The sequence below is a fragment of the Scyliorhinus canicula genome, chromosome 17 (genome assembly GCF_902713615.1).
Source record: "Scyliorhinus canicula chromosome 17, sScyCan1.1, whole genome shotgun sequence".
Classification (NCBI taxonomy): domain Eukaryota; kingdom Metazoa; phylum Chordata; class Chondrichthyes; order Carcharhiniformes; family Scyliorhinidae; genus Scyliorhinus; species Scyliorhinus canicula.
Genome location: NC_052162.1, coordinates 68,271,247 through 68,296,731, shown reverse-complemented (window position 1 = coordinate 68,296,731; position 25,485 = coordinate 68,271,247).

Sequence of the window (25,485 nt, the reverse complement as noted above, 5' to 3'; positions counted from 1 at the left end):
CTCCCATCTCCCCCCTGAATGCAACCACCTTGGAACTGCGCAAATGGACTGCCACCCTGGTACGGCCAAGGTGCTCGGGTAGCACTGCTAAGCTGGCAGGAGCACTGCCTGGGTATCTGGGTGCCAGTGCAAGGGTGCCCAAGTGCCAGGATGGCATTGCCACGGATCAGAGAATGAGGGGGCCCATTCCCATGAAATTAAGGTGTGGGGTGGTTTGAAGGGTGAGGGAGTGCAGGGCATTAAAATAGAGACCTCTGGGAGGTTGGAGGGATGATGGGTGGAGAGCCTGGATGGGTGGGGACTGCGGTAAGGGGGCTTGTGGAGGCCTGAATAGGGGGGATCTCCAGGTACCTCATAGCGGGGTATACACACTTGTGGGGTGTGCGGTAGTGTCCATGTGTGTGTGCGAATGGGGGCGGGGGGGGTGGGGGGGTGGCATTGCCCATGGGTGTGAGATTTGGGAGACACACAGGCTCACTTAGAGATGAGGGCACTCTTTCAGAATGTCAGCCCAGTCTCTGAGTGCAGCTCCTCAGTGCTAAAAAAATTCTGTGGGCTAAATCGGTGAGAAACCCCCCCCAGGATACAAAAAAGTGACAAAGGGCACAATCTTCCATCCTCGTTAAACTCTTGCTCACGTGAAACGAGTCCGTTGACTAGCGGGAGAGCCCGAAAGTGAAATCCGGGCCAAGCGCCAAACAGTTTGCGATGCAACTGGCCCGCTTCCCTAGGCGAAATCGAAATCTTGCCGTTGCGTGGCAAGAAATCAGTTATCATCACTTAAGCCCAATTTCAGTATAATTAACGAGCGTCCCCCCTTATCCAATGGCCTCCAGTCATTCAGCAAATACTCCCTTTTAAAAACGAACCTGCTGGAAGGCTTCAATGGGGAGCTGAGGAGGTGAGTAGCCATCTATGCTCACAGACAAAGAGCCCGGGGGCACTGGGCTTGCTGCCGTTGTGCTCAGCGGGAGGTAGGCAACCCTCAGCTGGGGGTAGGGGGATCCCCAGCAGTGGTGGGCTGCCATTGCAGTGTGGGGAGGGTCGCGGGGGGGGGGGGGGGGGGGGGGGGGGGGGGGGGGGGGGGGGGGGGGGGCGGGGGAGGGGAAACCGTCACGGCACCACCATGCCAACCCCTGGATCACGTGTAACCATTCCAGCAGCAACCCTTGTCCCTGCTTGTCTGCCCCACCGATCACTCATCATTGGGGGCCAGAAGCCCATGAGGCCTCGTTAAGTGGACCAAATAACGTTGAATAGTGTTGCCAGCCTCGCTGGGCTGAGCGCCGGGAAATTTGCAGTAATTCCCGCTCGATAGCACACTTAGAAATTTTTCCGGAGTAACACGTCCAAAGTGTCATTGAATAGCGGTGGGAAACTCGCTGGCAGAGCCAGCGGGAAACTCCCTGAAAACCCACCACAAATTAACTTAGAAATTATTTGGGAGAATCGCGCCCATAGGGTGCAATGGGATTGCAGTCCATCATGTTCTTGGGCTCTGACACTGCCCTAGGGTTCCTCTGATGGGGATATTGGTCAACAAGGTATCCCACTGCATGACAAGCATAACATCGTCCCCATGTCTTTGGGGAACAACGAACTTCTGTTTGGACCCTACTTCCCATTTCTCCATTTGTCAGTAATGATGTTGTCTGGTGTTGTTCAATGAGTTCCACTGCTTGATCTGCCAATTTGGGATTCCCTTGGCTCACCAATTACCTTATGTCCAGTGATCCAGGATGACTCTCTCCACCACTTGTCCAGGGCTGAGCTCCTCTGGGTGTAACCACTTCTGGGCCAAGTGTATGAGATCAACCTTCTGGGACCGGGGTGCTTTGCCTTCTTGGTATACCCAAGCAGGGAAGCACTGAGCTCGCGTAGCAGTCATTACTCCTCGCCCCGCTAGGATCTATTTCCTTAGTGCCTCGTAATCGTCAGCCATTTTCACTTCTCGGTCAAAATAAAGCCTCCTGGCTTCGGCAGCTAAATACAGGGCAGGTATTCCTGTTCACTGTCTGGTCAAATATCCCCAGGAAAACTTCCACATCATCTGCCTCAGTCATCTTTTGCAGCTACCTCCTGGAGCTGCAGGAAGAGGTTGAGCTCTGCAACTGGCAAACTCTGCACTTAGCTCCTGGAGTTCAGCCTGTAGCTGCTGCTGACTCATTCTTAGTTCTTAGGGGCAGCAGGGTAGCATGGTGGTTAGCATTAATGCTTCACAGCTCCAGGGTCCCAGGTTCGATTCCCGGCTGGGTCACTGTCTGTGTGGAGTCTGCACGTCCTCCCCCTGTGTGCGTGGGTTTCCTCCGGGTGCTCCGGTTTCCTCCCACAGTCCAAAGATGTGCGGGTTAGGTGGATTGGCCAGGCTAAATTGCCCGTAGTGTACTAATAAAAGTGAGGTTAAGGGGGGGGGTTTGCTGGGTTACGGGTATAGGGTGGATACGTGGGTTTGAGTAGGGTGATCATGGCTCGGCACAACATTGAGGGCCGAAGGGCCTGTTCTGTGCTGTACTGTTCTATGTTCTATGTTCTTCCAGCATAATGGTTACTCTTGGTTTGAGTCTGGGTGGCTTCTTGCAGCATCCTGTAGCCTGGGCCTCCATTATTCAACTGAGTTCTCTGTTATTATCTCCTTGCACCGTCTCCAGAAAATGTAATGTCGTAAGGGGCTAGGGATCATGATAGGTGGGGTCGGGTTCATTCAGTTCAATAACTCACACAGTTGTCCAAATAACAGAAATGCAAACGTTTACTGAAAGGTCTTCAAATACTCAGAAAAAGAGAAAAGAAAGGAAATAAACACCTAGCTTTCCTTTGCACCAGGTTTTCACACAATATACCCTCATTTAAACCTGGATGGCTACTCCGTTCCCCAGGGAAAACTCAGTCCAGTATATAACAGCGATGGTCAGATGACCAGTCCGGGTTCTCATACAGGCCAAAGTTCAATCCAAATCGGGGTTTCCTAGAATCCAAGGTCAGCGACAAGAGCACAGCAATTCTTCAGCCCCCAGGTCACCTTCCTTGCATTCATCAATTTGACCGCCACCACCCGGTCCCCCTCCCGTTTCACATCGACAGGGAGCAACATGCCATTCACTGGTGGTGGCATTTTCTGTTCCCGCTGCTTTCAATGGAAATTCCCATTAAAGCCACCCCATGACGCCGGGAAACCCACAGGCTGGAGTGTGCTGTTGGCGGGACCAGAGAATGCCGCCACCAACGAGAGGCTGGATAATTCCAACCATATCCATAAGACCATAAGGCATAGGAGCAGAATTAGCCCACTCGGCACATCGAGCCTGCTCTGCCATTCAATCTGGCTGATATGTTTATCATTCCCATTCTCCTGCCTTCTCCCCATAACCCCTAATCCCCTTATTAATTAAGAACCTATCTAGCTCTCTCTTAAAGACACTCCGTGATCTCTGTCTTAAAGACACAGCATGCTGCGGCAAACAGTTCCACAGATCCACCATCCTCTGGCTGAAGAAATTCCTCCTCTTCTATGTTTTAAAGGATCGTCCCTTTAGTCTGAGATTGTGTCCTCTGGTTCTAGGTTTTTCTGCAAGTGGAAACATCCTCTCCACATCCTCTCTATCCAGGCCTCGCAGTATCCTGTAAGTTTCAATAAGATCCCCTCTCATCCATCTAAACTCCGAGTACAGACCCAGAGTCCTTAACCGTTCCTCATACGACAAGCTCTTCATTCCAGGGATCATTCTTGTCAATCTCCTCAGGACCCTTTCCAAGGCCAGCACATCCTTTCTTTGATATGGGGCCCAAAACTGCTCACAATACTCCAAATGGGGTCTGACTAGAGCTTTATATAGCCTCAGAAGTACATCCCTGGTCTTGAATTCTGGCCCTCTCAACATGAATGCTAACATTGCATTTGCCTTCCTAACTGCCAACTGAACCTGCACATTAACCTCAAGAGAAATGTTAGCAAGGACGCTCAAGTCCTTTTGTGCTTCTGATTTCCTAAGCATTTCCCCATTTAGAAAATAGTCTATGCCTCCATTTCTCCTTCCAAAGTGCATAACCTCACACTTTCACATATTGGGCGCGATTCTCCGCCCCCCACAACGGGTCGGAGATTAGCGGGAGGGCCTTCCCGACATTTTTCCCGACCTCCCGCTATTCTCCCCCCCCCCCCCCCCCCACGGCCGCCCCACGACACGTCCCAATGACCGAAATCAGGCTAACCAGCCTATAGTTTCCCGTCTTCTGCCTCCCTCCCTTCTTAAAGAGCGGTGTAACATTAGCCACTTTCCAGTCCTCTGGGACCCTTCCTGCCTCCAGTGATTCCTGAAAGATAATCACTAATGCCTCCACAATCTCCTCAGTTATCTCTTTTAGAACCCTGGGGTATAGTCACCCGGTCTAGGTGATTTATCCACCTTCAGACCTTTCAGTTTCCCCAGAACCTTCTCCTTAGTAATGGTCACTGCAGTCACCTCTGCCCCCTGATTCTCCTGGAGCTCTGGCATCCTACTGGTGTCTTCCACTGTGAAGACTGATGCAAAGTAACTATTCAGTTCTCCTGCCATTTCTTTGTTCCCTATTATTACTTCTCCAACCACATTTTCCAGTGGCCCAATGTTTATCTTTGCCTCTCTTTTATCTTCCTATCTTCCTTTATACTACTACCTAGCTTGCACTCATATTTCATCTTCTTCCCCCTTATTGCATTTTTAGTTGTCCTCTGCTCGCTTTTAAAGGCTTCCCAATCCTTTGGCTTCCCACTAATCCTCACCACTTTGTATGCTTTTTCTTTTGCTTTTATGCTGTCCTTGACATCCCTTGCCAGCCATGGATGCCTTGTCCTCCCCTTCGTATATTTCCTCCTCCATGGGATGAATTGTTGTGCCTCCCGAATAACCCCAAAAACTCCTGCCATTGCTGTTCCACTGTCTTCCCTGCTAGGCTCCTTTTCCAATCAACTCTGGCCAGCTCCTCCCTCATGTCTTTGTAGTTACCCTTATTTAATTGTAATACTGTTACATCTGATTGCAGCTTCTCCCTCTCAAACTGCAGGGTACATTCTATCATATTGTGGTCACTGCTTCCTAAGGTTTCCTTCACCTTGAGTTCCCTAATCAAGTCTGCCTCATTACACATCACCAAATCCAGAATTGCCTGTTCCCTAGTAGGCTCAGCCACAAACTGCTCCAAAAATCCACCTCTTAGACATTCCACAAATTCCTTTTCCTGGGATCCACTACCAAACCTGATTTTCCCAGTCCACCTTCATATTGAAGTCCCCCATGATTATTATAATATTGCCTTTTTTACATGCCTTTCAAATCTCCTGATTTATTTTCTGACCCATATCCTGACTACTGCTAGGGGGCCTGTGCATAATTCCCATTGGGGTCTTTTTACCTTTGCGATTCCTCAACTCTACCCACAGAGATTCTCAGCCTTCTGATCCTATATCACTCCTTGCTATTAACTTAACTTCATTCCTTACTGACAATGCAACCCCGCCCCCTTTGCCCATCTGCCTGTCCTTTCGATAGGACACATATCCTTGGATATTTAGATCCCAGCCCGGATCCCCTTGCAGCCATGTCTCTATGATGCCCACAGCATCGTACTGGACAATTTCAATGTGTGCAACAAGCTCATTTACCTTGTTCCATATACTGTGCACATTTAGGTTCAACACACTCAATCCTGCATTGACCACTTCCCTTCTCACACTTGTCACCTTTTTTGCTCTGACTGAGGGTGATGTTGTTCTCTTATTTTGGTTCTCTATTTCCCCTTCAGTTATTACAACTTCGAAGCTAACATTCTATTTCGCACCCCCTGCCACACTAGCAAGGCTGATTCTCATTGCACTGATGCCTGATGGGGGATTTCCATGTGACTTCTGGGTTGACATCCTGTGGCCATCTTGGCAGGGGTACATTCTGTCAAGAAACTGGAGAACCTTATGAGAAATGTACTGTGCTTCCAGCACACAGTTCCTGGTGACACCACATGGCAGATGTAGTCCATTGTGAGAGGCTTGGTAAGGTTCTCACAACTTTATGTTTGGTTTGGAAAATCACTGAGACAAAACTTGAATTTACAACCTTCAGTGTTCAATTGTGCTTCTCTTGACATCGTTAGAGATTGCGATACCATCGCCGTGCAATATGATTTCCTGTATTAATGTTCCATGTTGTGCTGATTTCTAAATGTACTTCGAAGCAATTGAAGTTTCTATGCCACACCAGAGTTAATGAGCACTAATCTGTCAGGGGTACATCTATTCCTAAATTTATGAAGAAATTATCTTGAGTTTTATTTTTCACTCTAGTTTTAAGATAAACTTGGTTTATGATCAAAAGCGAGATTTTTTTTTACATTTGTCTCGCTTCATGTTCGAGTTGATGTGATACCAGGCGGCTGCACAGTGGGTTGATTTGCTGACATGCTGTGCCACAGGCTTCTGGGACTTGTGTTTCACAGCTGAAATTCCCACACATTGCTTGCTTTCGTCAGAAACAATAGGGAGCGTGGAAGAAATCAAACAGCGGCATTGACTGATACATTTCCAACCTGCCGCAAATTTATTCTTACATTTGGAAAGAAATTGGTTTAATTTGTTATTCACTGCAGTGGCATTGGAAATAATTAGGACCTGATCACAGCCCATCTTTTCAATCAGCTACTGGACTGTGGAGCAGGGAAGACTGCCTGCCTTAAATGATGCAAATATTCACGTTTTCCAACGCTTGTTGTAAACCATGTTGCCTGCCGTGAGAAATTTTGTTGGAAAGTTGAGTCCCATTGTTCCACTGGTTTCAGCGCTGTGGGAGCGAGGTGAAGAAACATGTGCGAGGTTAGCGAGTCCATTAGCTACTGCCATTTTTTGAATGGGGACTGAGCATGGTGGCCCGTACATGTGCCGAAAGCAAGCAGAGAGGGAAGACGATGGTATCAGTTAGCATCTTATTGCATTTACAAAGCACCTCTCATGGCTGCAGGATGGCCTAATGCGCTTTACAGCCAAAGAAGAACAGTTGAACTGTAGTCCTGGTTGTAATGTGTTCTGAGCCTGGACCAGGTTCCCACGTGTTTGGCAGAATCCAGTTAAGCACCAATAATTTTTTTGTTTAATGCAGACAAAGGGCGAAATTCTCCCCGCCCACCGCACGGTAGCGGGGTCCCTGATGGGGGGGAGAATCAGGCATTGTGAAGAAAACATGATCGCCACTGGATGCAAATCCATTTCTGATGCTCTGGGACCCGGCTGGAGGCGGGATCGAAATGGATGCAAATCGGTGTTAATGTTGTTAATGACCCCTTTGCTTCCACATAGCAGGCCGGCACCATATTTTCCGAGCCCTCTTGATTCTCTGGTCGTCTGGGCTGGGAACCAAGTGGGCAGGATTCACTACAGATATTTCCCAGCAAGGCCATGACATGGTGGACCTCGCTGTGGTCCAAGGGGGTAACTTCTGAAGCGAGTTGCCCCAAAGTCCATCCGAGGGCCAACCTCTCTCCCCACAATGCAAGACCTGCCCACCCTACTCTCCTCAGATATCCCCCACCGCACCCCTCCACAGAGACCCCCTAGATAAAGAGATCCACTAAATAGGGAGACCCCACCACAGCGACATCCCAAATAAAGAGACCCTCCCCCATAGAAATCCCTACTTAAAGAGACCCCCCCAATTAAATAGGGAGAACCTGCATTCCTAGCACACCCCTTCACGCTTACGTGATTTCAAATTGCTCAGCTGGAAATTGGCAACACATTATTCTCTTTGAAGTGGTTGATGTTCATAAACATTGTGGTTAGAGCACGTCAAAGTTAATCAACCGTGAAGGAAGATGAATAAAGCAAGGACAGCACTGTGTGTGTGTGGAACTGCCAAGTGAGGGAAATTAATGACTAGCATGCAGTTCAAGGATCTGGGATTTAAACACAGGTCACTGCTTTCTCTTTTCAGAAATTAGCACGTGGTGCTTCCTGTGTCTCAGCTAGCAGGTTTCTGCTCAGATGAGTCATTCTTTTTCACTGCCTCTGTCTGGACTGCTCTCAAGCTTCCAGGCAGGGGTTTATTTTCTGGGCAGGCTTCCCAACAGGTTTCTCTTTCCTGGGGGGCTCGCTGACAAGGGTTTCTTTTCTGGGGGGGCTTCCTGACAGGACAATCTTTCGGTGGGATCTACGGATCTCCTATTTAGGAGGTCTCTGGGGAGTCCCCCTATTTAGGGGATCTCGGGGAGAGCAGGTTATGTCGCCCCCATATTTGGGTGAAGGGGGTGGGGAACCCGGAAATCTTGGGGTGGGGGGCTGATTTGCGATGCGGGGAGCGTCTGATTTGCAATTCGGGGTGGGGGGGGGTGGTTCACCACGGGACCTCACTATCGGGCCGCCCGCTCAAAATGGTGGACCAATAGCAGGATTTCCTCTGGAATCCCTCATAATCCTCGCCATGCATAAATTTGCATGGCAAAGGAGAGTGAATTGCTTCCTGATCTGCGCTCCCAGCAGGAATTGCAATTGCAATTTACCTCCGGCAGGAGACCCAAATGGAGAATTTCGCCCAAAATCTTCAGATACTTTTATCCTCACAATGTGTTGGAATAGTTTATACTGGAAATTCCCACTGCCGTTAAGTTATTCTTTCCTTTCAAGCAATAGATCTCTGGTTTGTGTGCAATGACATTACCCCAACAGGAGATACAAGAATGGAAATGTTTATTAAGGCCTTGATAACAAAATTCTCATTTAGATTGTGCTGCACAAAAGCCGAAGGCACAATGTGTTTGCAAAACTATAGAATAAAGCAGCTTTAAATAGTTGAAGACTGTCAAAACAACTGTGCTTGTCCTTGAAACAAAAACAAAATTAATAAATGCTTGCTGAGCTCCATTTAATGAATATGGTTTCCTTAAAAAACAATGCTTCTGCATTTCGACACTCTCATAATAAAATACATTGTGGGCGCGATCTTCCGGCCTTGTTACACTTGAGCTCAAGTGTACTGAGCGAGACTGGTGAATAGTGGAAAGGCCAAAACCGAAAACCATGCTAGGTGGCAAACTGGTTGCGATGCAACCAGCCTGCTCCCGTAGGCGAATTCAGAATCTCGAGAAACCAATTATCAACACTTAAGCCTCATTTGCTTAACGAGAGCCACCCGTCATCCAACGGAGTTCCTGTCATTTACCGGCCTCCCCAGCAAGTGCTCACGGTGGTGCCGATTAGTACTCCTTTTTAAAAACGTGACCCTGACAGAAGGGCGTCTGTGGGCAGAATGTCCTGGCCACTCTCTATCGTCACCATCAGCTCCGGGAAACTCTGAGCGAGAGGTTCAGCATCAGGCTGGGATCCAGATGGGTCCAGGAATCAAGCAGACATCTGACTGCTGTCTTGCCTAGGAGTTCCTGCCACAACCTGATGTATATCAGCAGCAGTGTGGTGCCACCAGATTGTGCCCCAGATGCCTTTACACTAACATTTTCCACCGAGCTGTGTGTATCTGCGTTGGCGGAGGGTGAGGATGACAGCTGTGCCACGACTATAACTGTTGCATCCTAAGAGTACTCCTCCGAGGTGTTCTCCCCGGAGTCAGGAGAGGGGGCCGCCTGGGATGGGCTGGCGCCATCGGCTGCTGGACCTGCGGAAGAATGGACATGTGGTCAGTGGGAGGGATAGGTCAGTCAGTAAGTCAATCACTACTCACATTTGATAGGTCCGCCGGGTGGAGCCTGGTGGTTCCTCACCTCTACGGCATCTGCCAGCCATGATGTGGAGATGCCGGCGTTGGACTAGGGTGAGCACAGTAAGAAATCTTACAACACCAGGTTAAAATCCAACAGGTTTGTTTCAAACACTAGCTTTCGGAGTACTGCTTCTTCCTCAGGTGAATGATGAGGTATGTTCCAGAAACATATACATAGACAAATTCAAAGGTGCCAGACAATGCTTAGAATACACACATTTGCAGGTAATTGAATCTCTACAGACCCAGAGATAGGGGTAACACCAGGTTAAAGAGGTGTGAATTGTCTCAAGCCAGGACAGTTGGTAGGATTTCACAAGCCCAGGCCAGATGGTGGGGGATGAATGTAATGCGACATGAATCCCAGGTCCCGGTTGAGGCCGCACTCTTGTGTGCGGAACTTGGCTATAAGTTTCTGCTCAGCGATTCTGCGTTGTCGCGCATCCTGAAGACCGCCTTGGAGAACGCTTACCCGGACATCAGAGGCTGAATGCTCTTGACTGCTGAAGTGTTCCCCGACTGGAAGGGAACATTCCTGCCTGGAGATTGTCGCGCGATGTCCGTTCATTCGTTGTCGCAGCGTCTGCATAGTCTCGCCAATATACCACGCTTCGGGACATCCTTTCCTGCAGCATATGAGGTAGACAACATTGGCCGAGTCGCATACCTGGTGGGTGGTATTCTCACGTATAATGGTGGTATCCATGTCGATGATCTGGCACGTCTTGCAGAGATTGCCATGGCAGGGTTGTGTGGTGTCGTGGTCGCTGTTCTGAAGGCTGGGTAATTTGCTGCAAACAATGGTTTGTTTGAGGTTGCGCGGTTGTTTGAAGGCAAGTAGTGGGGGTGTGGGGATGACCTTGGCAAGATGTTCACCTTCATCAATGATGTGCTGAAGGCTGCGAAGAAGATGTCGTAGTTTCTCCGCTCTGGGAAAGTACTGTACGACGAAGGATACTGTCAGTTGCGTCCCGTGTTTGTCTTCTGAGGAGGTTGGTGCGGTTTTTTGCTACGGCGCGTTGGAACTGTCGATCGATGAGTCGAGCGCCATATCCCGTTCGTACGAGGGCATCTTTCAGTGTCTGTATACGTCTGTTTCCTCCTCCTCGTCTGAGCAGATCCTGTGTATGTGGCGGGACTCTGCGTTTCCACGACGACCGCTCGGCCCATCCTGGCCCGAAAATCGGCGGGCCAGCCGTGTAGAGTGGCCTGCCACCGGCGCCGCGCCAACCACGCTGCCGCTCTGCAGAGAATCGCATGCCGGCCGCGTGGTGTGGTTTGCGCCGGTCGCGGAGATTCTCCAACCCAGCCCCGGGTTGAGAGAATCCCGCCCCATATGTTTTGGAATATAACTTTAGTTTCAAGTATATTGGAAATGCAAGGTAAGTGGATATCTGACGTAAAAACAAATAACTTTGATGTAAATACAATTCAAACAAGTCTGGGTTCATTACGTGGATTCATAGAATTCCACAACGTGTTTATCTTACAAAGTTAGAGTTGATTATGAAAAGAAGCTCTAACAATGGGTGACCTATTTCTGAGAATCTAAGGAGAGCCAGGTCTATTGGTATTGTCCCAGTGGTCCGTTATCTGGGTTTAAACTAGTATGGCAGGAGGGTGGGCACCAGAGCAATAGGTCAGAAGGTGAAAGCATTGAGGGAGAACTAGGGAATAGGGCCAGTATGGCTCTGAGGCAGAGCAGACAGGGAGATGTTGCTGAAAACAGTAGGTCTGGTGGCCTGAAGTGCATATGTTTTAATGCGAGAAGTATTATGGATAAGGCAGATGAACTTCGAGCTTGGATTAATACTTGGAAATATGATGTTGTTGCCATTACAGAGACCTGGTTGAGGGAAGGACAGGATTGGCGGCTAAACGTTCCAGGATTTAGATGTTTCAGGCGGGATAGAGGGGGATTTAAAAGAAGTGGCAGAGTTGCGCGACTGGTTATGGAGAATATCACAGCTGTACTACGGGAGGACACCTCAGAGGGCAGTGAGGCTATATGGGTAGAGATCAGGAATAAGAAGGGTGAAGTCACAATGCTGGGGATTTACTACAGGCCTCCCAACAGCCAGCGGGAGATAGAGGAGCAGATAGGTAGACAGATTTTGGAAATGAGTAAAAACAACAGGGTTGTTGTGATGGGAGACTTCAACTTCCCCAATATTGACTGGGACTCACTTAGTGCTAGGGGCTTAGATGGGGCAGAGTTTGTAAGGAGCATCCAGAGGGCTTCTTAAAACAATATGTAGACAGTCCAACTAGGGAAGGTGCTGTACTGGAACTGGTATTGGGGAATGAGCCCGGCCAGGTGGCAAAAGTTTCAGTAGGGGAGCATTTCACCAACAGTGACCACAATTCAGTAAGTTTTAAAGTGCTGGTAGACAAGGATAAGAATGGTCCTCGGATGAATGTGCTAAATTGGGGGAAGGCTAATTATAACAATATTAGGCTGGAACTGAAGAACCTAGATTGGGGGCGGATGTTTGAGGGTAAATCAACATCTGACATGTGGGAGGCTTTCAAGTGTCAGTTGAAAGGAATTCAGGACTAGCATGTTCCTGTGAGGAAGAAGGATAAATACAGCAAATTTCAGGAACCTTGGATAATGAGAGATATTGTAGGCCTCGTAAAAAAGAAAAAGGAGGCATTTGTCAGGGCTAGAAGGCTGGGAACAGACGAAGCCTGTGTGGAATATAAGGAAAGTAGGAAGGAACTTAAGCAAGGAGTCAGGAGGGCTAGAAGGGGTCACGAAAAGTCATTGGCAAATAGAGTTAAGAAAAATCCCAAGGCTTTTTACATGTACATAAAAAGCAAGAGGGCAGCCAGGGAAAGGGTTGGCCCACTGAAGGATAGGCACGGGAGTCTATGTGTGGAGCGAGAGGAAATGGGCGAGGTACTAAATGAATACTTTGCATCAGTATTCACCAAAGAGAAGGAATTGGGTGATGTTGAGTCTGGAGAAGGGTGTGTAGATAGCCTGGGTCACATTGAGATCCAAAAAGACGAGGTGTTGGGCGTCCCCAGGGCCTGATGGGATGTACCCCAGAATACTGATGGAGGCTAGCGAGGAAATTGCTGAGGCCTTGACAAAAATCTTTGGATCCTCACTGTCTTCAGGTGATGTCCCGGAGGACTAGAGAATAGCCAATGTTGTTCCTTTGTTGAAGAAGGGTAGCAAGGATAATCCAGGGAACTACAGGCCGGTGTGCCTTACGTCAGTGGTAGGGAAATTACTGGAGAGAATTCTTCGAGACAGGATCTACTTCCATTTGGAAGCAAATGGACGTATTAGTGAGAGGCAGCATGGTTTTGTGAAGGGAAGGTCGTGTCTCACTAACTTAATAGAGTTTTTCGAAGAGGACACAAAGATGATTGATGCAGGTAGGGCAGTGAATGTTGTCTATATGAACTTCAGTAAGGCCTTTGACAAGGTTCCTCATGGCAGACTGGTACAAAAGGTGAAGTCACATGGGATCAGGGGTGAGCTGGCAAGATGGATACAGAACTGGCAAGGTCATAGAAGTCATAGAGTAGCAATGGAAGGGTGCTTTTCTGATTGGAGGGATGTGACTAGTGGTGTTCCACAGGGATCAGTGCTGGGACCTTTGCTGTTCGTAGTATATATAAATGATTTGGAGGAAAATGTAACTGGTCGGATTAGTAAGTTTGCAGACGACACAAAGGTTGGTGGAATTGCAGATAGCGATGAGGACTGTCAGAGGATACAGCAGGATTTAGATCGTTTGGAGACTTGGGCGGAGAGATGGCAGATGGAGTTTAATCCGGACAAATGTGAGGTAAGGCATTTTGGAAGGTCTCATGCAGGGAGGGAATATACAGTGAATGGTAGAACCCTAAAGAGTATTGACAGTCAGAGAGATCTAGGTGTACAGGTCCACAGGTCACTGAAAGGGGCAACACAGGTGGAGAAGGTAGTCAAGAAGGCATATGGCATGCTTGCCTTCATTGGCCGGGGCATTGAGTATAAGAATTGGCAAGTCATGTTGCAGCTGTATAGGACCTTAGTTAGGCCACACTTGGAGTATAGTGTTCAATTCTGGTCGCCACACTACAAGAAGGATGTGGAGGCTTTAGAGAGGGTGCAGAAGAGATTTACCAGGATGTTGCCTGGTATGGAGGGCATTAGCTATGAGGAGCAGTTGAATAAACTCAGTTTGTTCTCACTGGAACGACGAGGTTGAGGGGCGACCTGATAGAGGTCTACAAAATTATGAGGGGCACAGACAGAGTGGATTGTCAGATTTTCTTCTCCAGGGTAGAGGATTCAATTACTAGGGGGCATAGGTTTAAGGTGCGAGGGGCAAGGTTTAGAGTATATGTATGAGGCAAGTTTTTTACACAGAGGGTAGTGGGTGCCTTGAATTCGCTGCCAAAGGAGGTGGTGGAATCAGGGACAAAAGTGACATTTAAGGGGGATCTTGACAAATACATGAATAGGATGGGAATAGAGGGATACGGACCCAGGAAGTGTAGAAGATTGTAGTTTAGTCGGGCAACATAGTCGGCACGGGCTTGGAGGGCCGAAGGGCCTGTTCCTGTGCTGTACTTTTCTTTGTTCTTTGTTCTTTGTTAAATGCATAAATGAAACTGAAGCCCAGCAATTCTGGGAAAGAGTGTCATAAAAGTCCACTCGAAGTTGAAGTTATTCATATGGACTACAGAATCAAAGAGGTGTGTTGACAGTAAAGAAATTTGTCTGCATTTCTGTTTGAACCATCCCAAAGCATGTCAAGTGATATTGTGATTCAGGCTGAAACCATGGTTAAAATTGTAGTTCCATTTAATTAATCTGTGTCTATTTTATTACAGAAACAAGCAGTTCTGTTGGATACAGATAGAGGCACCTTTGGTCTAGGTGTAAACTAAGTTGAGAGAATCAAAGAAAATAAATGTTAGTCAGCAGTTAGACCTGCTCTTCAAGTAGAGAAAATAACAACATTATTGTTTATCATGTGGAATGTGGGTTTGGATTTCACGAAGGAAAAGCAGCTAGTGGAAGAAAGCTACAGTCGTCCTCATTGAGCCATTTGGGAGAAAACAGTCAGTTTATGTAGTTAACTGCTTGGGCTGTACAGAAAATGTAAGTACAGACTGGGATAAAGCAGTCTATATTTGTCCAAAACCAGGACAGAGAACTGAAGGGTCCACAGTCGTGAGCTCATCAATGAAAGTTAGATGATCACTTAGGCAAAAGCTAATGGTACATCCCCATAAAATAAATGGAACACTGAGGGGTACTGAATTCTGGAGGTCTGTGGCATACATTTTCAGTTGGCTCCTACAGAAGTGAATGAACCTTCAAGATAGTTGTTTAAGAAGATTCTTGGTGGGATGTAAAAGTAGAACTGAGTTCTTTGTTTACAAACTTTCGTCTGTAGTGTTAAATTATCTCTTAAATGTTTTTATTGAGGATTTTTTGCAATATACAGAACAAAGATGTGTACACACATTGAAAACAAAAGAAAAATGTTTGTTACACTGGTTATCTTTCGTTAATTACTGTTAAATTATAATAGTGCTTGCTGTGTTTCATTCTTCGAATATACAATACAGTTTGTCTCTGTTCAAAAATGTGTAATATCGTGGGGTAGTTCTATGGGTTGATTGTTGGATGCTCAGATCTCTCTCCAAATATTAATGTATCCAACAGGATTATAACACCCTGTGGTGGGGCTGGGGCTGTGGGTGGCAGATGCAGAGTTAGTGGGCTCTTTCAACTGCAATCGGAGGGAAGCAGTTGATTGTGACACCTCTAGAGTTGGGCATGCCTGCTCCTTTGGTTTCCCTGAGAACATTTTGTTGGTTCGTTTTAGATGTTGTAGAAAATGTCTTTACTTGATAGATGTGACTGCTGAAGAATCCCAATATGGGTGAGCCAATATCTGTCCCACTAATCACTATTGTGTATGGAAAGGATCTAACCTGATTTTAGTTAACTGTCAGAAATGCCTGAAAAAATGCACCAACATATTTTGAGTCAGGTATTTTTCACCCATTCCTGGGGTGTACGATGTTGATCTCCAACGTTGGACTTTATTGTGCCTATTCAGGATTTCCCTTTCCAATGAGTCATTAAACTGAGTTCCCTTTGGCTTAAGGTATTAATTTGAAGAACACAGAGATCATCTCATGTTCTGGCCAATAGTCCAACTTTAACAGGTCATAGATCTGATTTGCAGCATTACTGCCATGTTCAACTGCATAATAAGTGAACTTATTAATTTCTATTCTTGGGACATGGGTGTGGTTGTTAAGACTGGCATTTGTTGCCTTGAGAAATTGCTGGTGGTGGGATGCCTTCTTCAAGATACAACTGAATTACTTGCGAGACTACTTCAGAGAGATTTCAGGAATCAAATCCTTGGTGTAAGACTGGAGTCACATATACCTTGGCCAGGCCAAGAAAGGATTGAGAGTTTTCAAGTCACACATAGGTCATGTCATAATATACATCAGTATATCATGGTGTAGACACACACTGATGGACACACACAGGGACCAATCAACATGTACAAACACCTCAGCCAATCACCAGTTAGAATACACACACTATAAAGGCAGAGGGCACCAAGGTTCCCGCTCATTCTGGGTGCTGCCTCTGAGTGTAACAAGAACTCATCCAGCCCAGCACAGACTCGCACCACGTGCTGAGAGAATCAACTGGTTCGGACAAGGCTTAGGTCTCTAGTTTAAGTTAGCATCATTTAGACCCACAGTCACCGTGTGTTAGTTAGTTAGAAGTAGTTAATAAAATTGAGTTGAACCTTCATCAGTGTTGGAAGTGTCTGTTCATCTCTCAAGTCTACACTAGCCAAGACTTCAGGTCAAACAGCAACTAAGTGGAAATGTAACACTACACATTGTTGAGGATACAAGTTGCAATGTGAATGTAACCTCCATGGCCTAAGGTTTGTGGTAGAGGTAACAATGAGGCTAAAAGTGCTCACAGTCATTCAAGTGTAAATTGGACAGCAACTCTCACTGACTGCACCAGTGGAAATCAGAAAGTTGCTGCCTGAGTTGTTCTGCCTCTAAGAAGCTTTCCTGTACCAGGATCACACCAACAGACTCTTCCATGATACAGATGGAACAGTGGCATTATTCTGTCATTGTGTAATAAATGCCCCTCTCACCTCCAAGAAAATGTTTGGGCTTAATTGTCCAGTCTTGTGTAAATAAATTTTTAATGCCATAATGGGTCTTAATTACTGCAAACCACCTTTTACAAGTGTGAAATTATAATGCTTTAGATTTTAATTACAGTTGGAGATTTTGAAAGAATTGAAAAATGTTTAACTTTCAGTCTCATATCTTGCTTTCTTAATCCTATCTCTCTTTCCCTCCCATTAATTTGCTTTCTGTCCAAGATTTAACACATTTTTTTGCCTGAACTACAAGATGATTTCCAGTTCCGGTAATCCAACATGTGAATAGTATGGCTTCCAAGTTCATCTTTTCAGAAGGTACCCAGTTCGGGAGCCAGATCCAGTATTGCTGTCCATTTAAAATTGTTGGGTAAATGATGAACCGGGATCAAGACTGAGCACCCAGGATTTAAAGGAACTTTCACACTGGCTACGCTAATATTTCTGTGGTGACTTTGAGCCAATTCTGAAGAAATTGGAAGGAGGTTAGGGAACGCCTGTCGCCGTATTAAGTTGGGAAAGTCTCCTGCAGGAACTGTTATCAATCCTTTATCAATTACGCTATCATTAATATTAACATCAGCCTCAGTGACCCGTACCTGTCAGCACAAGCTTCTGCCTACAGCTGACCTCAAGCTTGCCACTTTCCCCTTTTCTAGTACTGACTGCAATGTTTGATTCAAGCCACAAAGGTGTCGCGCACACGTGTGGCCTGTGTTCTGTTGGCGTAAAGCCACTGCATGTGCAAAGTTTCATTTAATTCCCTCTGTAAATAGTGTAATTGATTTTGTGTTCATGCCCTGTGAGTTGCCAACAGGATTCCAACCATAATCCCCTGCTTGGCCTTTTTAAGGAAGATAAGGGAATCCCACCCATTGCATCAGCCCAAATTCATCCTTGGGCATTTCTACTCGCCGCGTATGAATATTCATTAAACACCACCCGGATATTGAGATTGTCCATGCTGACATTCTCAGTCGTCTACCATTACCCATGAGTTCCCCATCCCCACTATTGTTGGAATGCAGGAGAGCCCTCTTGTAGTCCTGCAGCCTTTTGCCCAGAGGCACTGAGCATGGAGGACAGTGTCATATTGGGGGAAGTTTGCGTTGTCATCCCACAACAGGGTCAGGTGTCCCTGCTGAAGGGCCTATACAGTGGGTACCTGTGAGCCTCTGAGATGAAGATGTTAGCCTGCAGTTATGTTTGGTGGTCTGGCATCGGTGGGGTTATTGAGAGGGTCGTATGCAGCTACCCGTTGTGCCAGGAGCATCAGAAGCTCCTGCTGGTGTTCTGCCTGAATACATGGGAATATCCAGGACGCCCATCGGTGCGACTGTATGGGGACTTCAAATTAAATGAAATTAAATGAAAATCGCTTATTGTCACAAGTAGGCTTCAAATAAAGTTACTGTGAAAAGCCCCTAGTCGCCACATTCCGGCGCCTGTTCAGGGAGGTTGATACGGGAATTGAACCATGCTGCTGGCCTGCCTTGGTCTGCTTTCAAAGCCAGCAATTTAGCCCAGTGTGCTAAACCAACCCCTGTAACAGGGCCTTTCATGGGATCCATGTTCTTCGTCATCGTGGATGCCCACTTGGAGTGGCTCGATGGGTACAAGTTGGCCTCAATGACGTCCAGCGCCACATTAGAAAAGTTCTGGTGCTCGTTCAGCACCATGGTATCCCTGAGGTCCTGGTAATGGACAACAGAACACCGTTCATGAATGAGGAGTTTGTCACGTTTGCAAAACAGAATGGCATCCAGCCGATCAGAACTGATTGGTACCATTCCTCATCTAATAGTCTGATGGAAAGAGTGCTCCAGATTTTCAAATGGAGCCTAAAATAGAAAACCACGGACTCAATGCACACGTGACTGGCGCGGTTCATTTTTAACTACTGCACAACGCCATATTTGAAGATGGAAATCGCTCCTGCAGAACTGCTGGTGGACTGAAGGGTAAGGACCTGGTTGAGTCTCACGTTTCCGAATCTTGGCGGGAAAGTGGAGGTGCATCAGGAGACACAGAAGTGCCTCATGACCGGAGTAGCCAGGGCAGCAGTTTCACATGAGGGACGAGGTCTAAACCTGCAACTTTGGAGATGGGGCACTTTAGCTCCCAGGTGTCGTGCTGGAGAGAATAGGACCGGTCTCCTACAAAGTTAGAATTCAAAAGAGATTTGGACCACCTCAGGAAGTGAGAGCCTACATTACAAGATGCCCAACTGGCAGCAATGTCAACCCCTCCATGTCTGGAACTGCCCCTTAGCCATGGGACCCAGCCGCCTATATCTTAGCACCTGTACCAGAAGGATGAGGATAACTCTGGATCTGAAATGGACACGGAAGTATCCATGTAGACAGACAATATTGTGGCCGAGGCCAGGGGCGCGATGATAACACTTTGGAGGTCGGCCAGGAAAAGATCGAATCGATATACACCACCAGACCCAGAACCGCCGCCACAAACTGAAACACAGCCTCGAGCAAAGCGGTGCAGGAGGCCCCTCTGTTGGCGGCTGAAGGGGAGCTGACGGATATTGGGGTGGAGGGGTGTCTTAACCCCCCCGAGGACCATTGGGAAGCCATTGTGGATCTCCCCTTCGGACCCGTGGTGTACGAGCTTCCCAGGTAGTGCCAGAAGCCACCCAGCTGGAGCTCGCTAGTCCTACATATAAAGCAAGCCCAAGCAGGGATGGGACCTGTTTGGGCAGGGCCTGAAATGTGAGAGAATTACTGACGTGGGCAGTGTATTCTATTCTACATAGTTCAATAAAACCTTGTTCCACTACCTCTGGCTTCCTCAGTTACTAAACTGTCCTTATTTCAGATTTCCAGCATCTGTGCTATTTCGATTTTGAATTTATAGAGTGTCTTTCCCGACCTCAGGGTCTCCCAAAGTCCTTTTTGCCAATGAAGTACTTAGGACTTTCGTCATTCTTGTGATGCAGCAAATTAATCTATTGTTTGGTTGTTAATGTTCAACGCACATTCTCAATACATGAGAACCTGGGACTGATGAACTGCTGATCTGCATTGAAAAGTCTGACAAATTTTTAAAGGCATGAATATTTCCATTTGTTGTGCTTTTGCTCCTACTTTAATGGGCATAATAACAGCAGCAGCAGTATTCGCTGTGCCAACAACGATGATTCAAATCATCCAGTCCCTCCAGTCATAAATGATTATCCAATTGCAGAAGCTGCAAAGTGGTAGAGAAAAATAGGTTAAAATGACAGCATCAGGAGAAATGTATTATACAATTCTGTCTTTTTGTTTTGATGCACTACATGTTGGGAATGCAATCTGAACATTGAGCAGGAAAGAATTAAGAGATAAATTTGAGGTTTTTTTTACACCATTAGATACTCTTAACCCCCCTCCCCCCATTAGAATATATTTGACATACAATCACCAGTAGCACCAGAAAATATATTTGTTGACTCTTTGCCACACAAAAACTTTTACAATCAATGTGGTTTTATTTGTAATTTGCTGCTCATAGGGATTATCTCACTGTTACTAATGGGCAACACCATTGCTGTACGACGACTGAATACATTTAAATTATATCATCATGACTGGGAATTGCTGGATTTTACTGATGATTTTTGGAATTGCATTGCAGACCAGGATTTCTAAAAGGGTTAGGCTGGAATCTAAAATGGGTCGGTGAATAATTTTGCATTACTGGCCTCCATGCTGTTTTTAAAATTTTTCCATAGGATGTAAGACGATTTAAGACGAGGTAAGGATGACAGATTTTCTTCCCTAAAGGACATTAGTGAAACAGATGTTTTTTTACCTGATCATTAGACTTTTAATTCCAGGTTGTTTTTAATTGACTTCAAATTCCACCACCTGCCTTGGTGGGATTTGAACTCGAGTCCCCATAGCGTTACTCTGCGTCCCTGGATCACGAATCCAATGATAATACCACTACATTGCCTTCCTTCCGCATGCTGCAACAATCCTGACTCTGAGCCATTTTCAATTAGGGTGCCTTCAGGATGGATTGATGACTACACCGAGGCCAATAAAGTAATCTGACAGAAAATGTCATGGGCGGGATTCTCTGTCCCGCTGCACCCATTCTCTGATGTGGCGTGCCCCCACCGACAGCGGGATCCTTCGTTCTGGCAGCTGGCCAATGGGGTTTCCCATTGTGGGCACCCCATGCCGTCGGGAAATCCTTGGGTATGAACGTGCTGTCGGAGAAGCGGAGGATCCAGCCGACAGAGAATCCCACCCAATATTGTTCAATATTTTCCCAATATCACTGTGGTATATGATGAAACAGTCTTGTGTATGTTAAAGGTTGTGACTAATTTAATCAGACTGGAGACAGTTAATAACATCAAAAAAGGATTATGTGTGAAACCAAGTATATTGAAGTGGAGATAAGCAGGGCTAAGATTTACGGGATGTTGCGTCACTGGTTAGACCAGCATTAATGCCCATCCCTAGTTGCCCTTCGGAAGGTGGTGAGTTGCCTTCTTGAACTGCTGCAATCCTTGAGGTGTAGGTACACCCACAGTGCTGTCCGGGAGAGAGTTCCAGGATTTTGATCCAACGACAATGAAGGAACGACAATATATTCCAAGTCAGGATGGTCAGTGACTTAAAGGTGAATCCCCTAATTGTGGGGTTCCCAGGTCTCTGGGACACCAGGAAGCAGCATGATGGAATTTGCATTAGGAATATTGGGATGTAAACTATTGTATTTCAAAAGGAAATGTTAATTGATAAAGATCAGAAATACATACAGCAAAGCATTATGTTTATTGTTACACAAAAGTAGTAGCCATAAAAAAAATGAAAGGTCTGTATGTTGTGGGAAAGGGAATTTCCAAAGGGATATAAAAACAGTGTTTTGTTATGCTCTTGATGTAGCATAAGCTGCTTCCTTGATGTGCATTCTGACAAAGGAAGGTTCAGACTTGGAGATAGCTTTAACACGTTTACTTAAACTGTTAACAATTCTCCTACTTGGATTCGACTCTCCCGTTAATCCTGCTATAGCTACTCAGGCTGACGAACCAGTCTGCTACAATCCACGTGGTGGGTGTGATGTGTTTCAAATCAACCCTGTGTACACACTGAGTATCTCCACTGGAAAGAGGAAGATCATGTGTGCAGTTTCCTTTTTATATTGGTTGGTGTAATGCCCTCCTGTGGTGGTGTCACCTCTGTGTGTATCGTGAATGCCCATTGGTCGTGTCCTAACTGACTGACCTATTGGATGAATGTCTGTGTGTCATGTTTCTGGTGCTCCCTCTAGTGTCTATCTAGTCTACGTGTATTTACATTAACCCCTTATGTATTTACAGTGATGCATATCACCACAAACAGTAGATTTAAAGATGAAAGGGGGAAAATATATTTAAAGAGAGATTGAAGGCTGTATAGTAAATGTAGTCACGAGAACAAAGTTAAAACAACATGTCTATAATTCTATCATATTATGTTTGCTCATCCACAAGTTGGCTGAAATAACAATGCAAATAGACATAAATGGTTATGATATAGTTTCAATTACAGAGACTTGGCTTCAGGGTTACCAGGGAACTGAACATCCAGGGGTATTCGTTATTTAAGAAGGACAGACAAAGGAGAAAGGAGGTGGGGTATCATTGTTAGTAAGGAGGAAATCAATGCAATAGTGAGGAAGGACATTGGCTTGGAATATTATGATTTGGGTTCAGTATGGGTGTAGATGAGCAACACCAAGGGGCAGAAAACATTGCTGGGTATTTTCTATAGCCCCCAAACTGTACTAGAGATATAAGGAAAGGTATGAAACAAGAAATCAGAGATGCCTGCAATAAGGATACAACTATAGTCATGGATGACTTTAATTTATACATAGATGGGGCAAACCAAACTAGCATGATATAGTAGAGGAGAAATTCCTGGCGTGACCCGAGAACCAGCTATACAAGGCTAGATACTGCGTAATGAGAAAGGGTTAATTCACAATCATGTAGATGAGCAAACATAATATAATAGAATACTTTATTAAGATGGAGAGTGAAGTAGTCGAATCTCAAACCATAGAGTATGAGAGTAACATCGCAGGGAACATAGAAACTGACCGCAAAACATCTTCCATAAATACATGAAGATAAATGGCCAAAGTATTGAACACCTACTTTGGTTCTCTCTTCACAAAAGAAGCCGCAAATTACCTTCCAGAAACGTGAAGGAACCAAGGGTCCAGTGAGAGGGTGAATTGAAGGAAATCAGTATTTGTAAGAAAATGGTGCTGGGGAAATTAATGAGGCTAAAGGCTGACAAATCAGCAGGGACTGCTAACCTAGATCGCCAATTATTAAAGAAAGTGGCTGTGGAAAAATTGGATACATTAGTGATCATCTTTCAAAATTCTACAGGCTCTGGAGCAGTTCCAGCAGATTGGAGGCTGGAAAATGTAACTCTACTATTTAAGAAGGGAGGGAGAGAAGAAATGGAGAATTGTGGAGAAGTTAGCCTGACATCAGGAGTGAGGAAGATGTTGGCATCTATCATAAAGGATGTGATAACAGAACATTTGGAAAGCATTAACGGGATTAGACAAAGCCAGTATGAAAGGAAAGTCACGCCTAACAAATTTTCTGTGGGTTTTTGAGGATATAACTAGTATTTGTAAAGAGGATGCAAGCAAGCTCTCCATGTGATTTAGACAAATTGAATGAGTAGTCAAATACATGATAAGCAGCTAAATGTGAGGTAATACACTTTGGTTTGAAAAACAGAAAGGAAGAATATTATCTAAATGTTATACATTTGGAAATATGGATGTACAAAAGGATCTGGGTGTCCTTATACACCAGTGAAAGTGCATAGGCTGGTTAGGCCGGTGCAATAATCAATTAGGAAGACAAATGTTATGTTGACCTTCGTTACAGGAGGATTTGAGTTTAGAAGGTGAGGTGTCTTACTGCAGTTCTGCAGGGCCTTGGTGAGACCAGATGTGGAGTATTGCATGCAGTTTGGTCTCCCTATCTAAGAAAGGATGGGCGAGATTCTCCGCAAATGCGGCGAGTCGTAAAGGCTGCCGTGAAACTGGCCGTGTTTCACGGCAGCCTCCACGCCCCCTCCCGGGACCCGATTCTCCCCCCCGGACGGGGCTAGCAGTGGGGCCCCGTGAAGCACGGCATCGCGGCCTTAGCGACCGTCGCTAAGTCCGTGCGCCAAGCGTCACGCCGGCTGACGCGCACGATGACGTCAGCCGCGCATGCGCGGGTTGGACGGCTCCAACCCGCGCATGAGCGGGGCCGTCATCTCCCTCGGCCGCCTCGCGGACTGATCCTGTGGGGTGGCGGAGGGAGAAAGAGTGCGTCCGTTACGGACGCACTGCCCGCGATCGGTGGGCACCGATCACGGGCCCATGCCCCCCTTGGCACGGCCGTGGTACTGCCGTGCCAATCGGGGCCCTGGATGCCCAGAACGGGCATGTTGCGGCCGTTTTTACGACGGCAGCAAGCAGGTGTGTTTGCTGCCGTAAAAACGGCCGTAAAGCCAATCGGCCTGGGGAGAATCGCTGTTCGCCATAAAAAACGGCGAGCAGCGATTCGTGTCGTGGGGCGGCCGTGGGGGGGGGGGGGGGGGGGGAGAATAGCGGGAGGGCATGAAAAATGTCGGGGACGCCCTCCCGCTATTCTCCGACCTGTCGCGGGCAGCGGAGAATCGCGCCCGATATCTTTGTGATAGAAGTAGTGCTGCAGTTCGACTGAGCTTGTATTCTCTAGAGTTTAGAAGGGTGAGAGGAGATCGGATTGAAACATATAAAATTCGAAAAGGGCTGGACAAGCTGGATGCAGGAAGGGTTTTTTCCCTGGTTGGAGAATCTTGAACCAGGGGACACAGTCTCAGGATACGGGGTAGACCATTTAGTACTGAGATGAGGAAACATTTCTTCAATCAAAGGTTAGTGATCCTATGGAATTCTGTACCACAGAAGGCTGGAGAGGCCAAGTAACTGAATGTATTCAAGAAAGAGATAGAACTTTTTAGATTTTAATGGCATCAAGGGGTATGGGGAGAGAGTGGGAATATGGCACTGAGATCGAGGATGAACCATGATCACATTGAATGGTGGGAGCTGGCTCAAAGGGCTGAATGGCCTACTCCTACTTTTTACGTTTATGAAGAACGTGTGTTAGAAGACAGACATGTGAAGAACACAGCTTGCAGCTGTTGTGGTCAAAGGTCGAAACCAGGCAAATCTGTATGTTTAGAGACTTTATTCAGAAGCCTATTTGGGAGGCATAGGCCTGCTTTTACAAAATGTCTCACTGGGGGCGCACGGTTGCACAGTGGTTATCGCTGTTGCTTCACAGCACCAGAGTCTCAGGTTCGATTTCCGCTTGGGTCATTGTCTGTGCAGAGTCTGCACGTTCTCCCCGTGCCTGCATGGGTTTCCGCCGGGCGCTCCTGTTTCCTCCCACAGGTCCCGAAAGATGTGCTTGTTATGAATTTATGTCCGAATTTGTGTCTGAATTCTCCCTCAGTGTACCCGATCAGGTGTTGGAATGTGGCGACTGGTGGATTTTCACAGTAACTTCATTGCAGTGT